A 223-nucleotide genomic window follows, 5' to 3' on the forward strand; every position below is an offset into this window, starting at 1 on the left:
ATCTGCATCAGTCTATTAGCCAAAATTTTTGCAAAAATTTTATAATCCACATTCAGCAATGAGATAGGTCTATAATCCTTAAGTTCCAAAATATCTTTCTCATCCTTCGGTATCAAAGATATAAAAGCTCCTGTCCATGACTGTGGTACTTGTTCTCCCAACATAATCCTATTAAATAAAACTTTTAAAGGTTGAATCAGTTCAGCTGACAAAGACTTATAAT

The sequence above is a fragment of the Protobothrops mucrosquamatus genome, unplaced genomic scaffold (genome assembly GCF_001527695.2).
Source record: "Protobothrops mucrosquamatus isolate PMUCROS unplaced genomic scaffold, P.Mucros_1.0 scaffold258, whole genome shotgun sequence".
In the NCBI taxonomy this organism is placed as follows: domain Eukaryota; kingdom Metazoa; phylum Chordata; class Lepidosauria; order Squamata; family Viperidae; genus Protobothrops; species Protobothrops mucrosquamatus.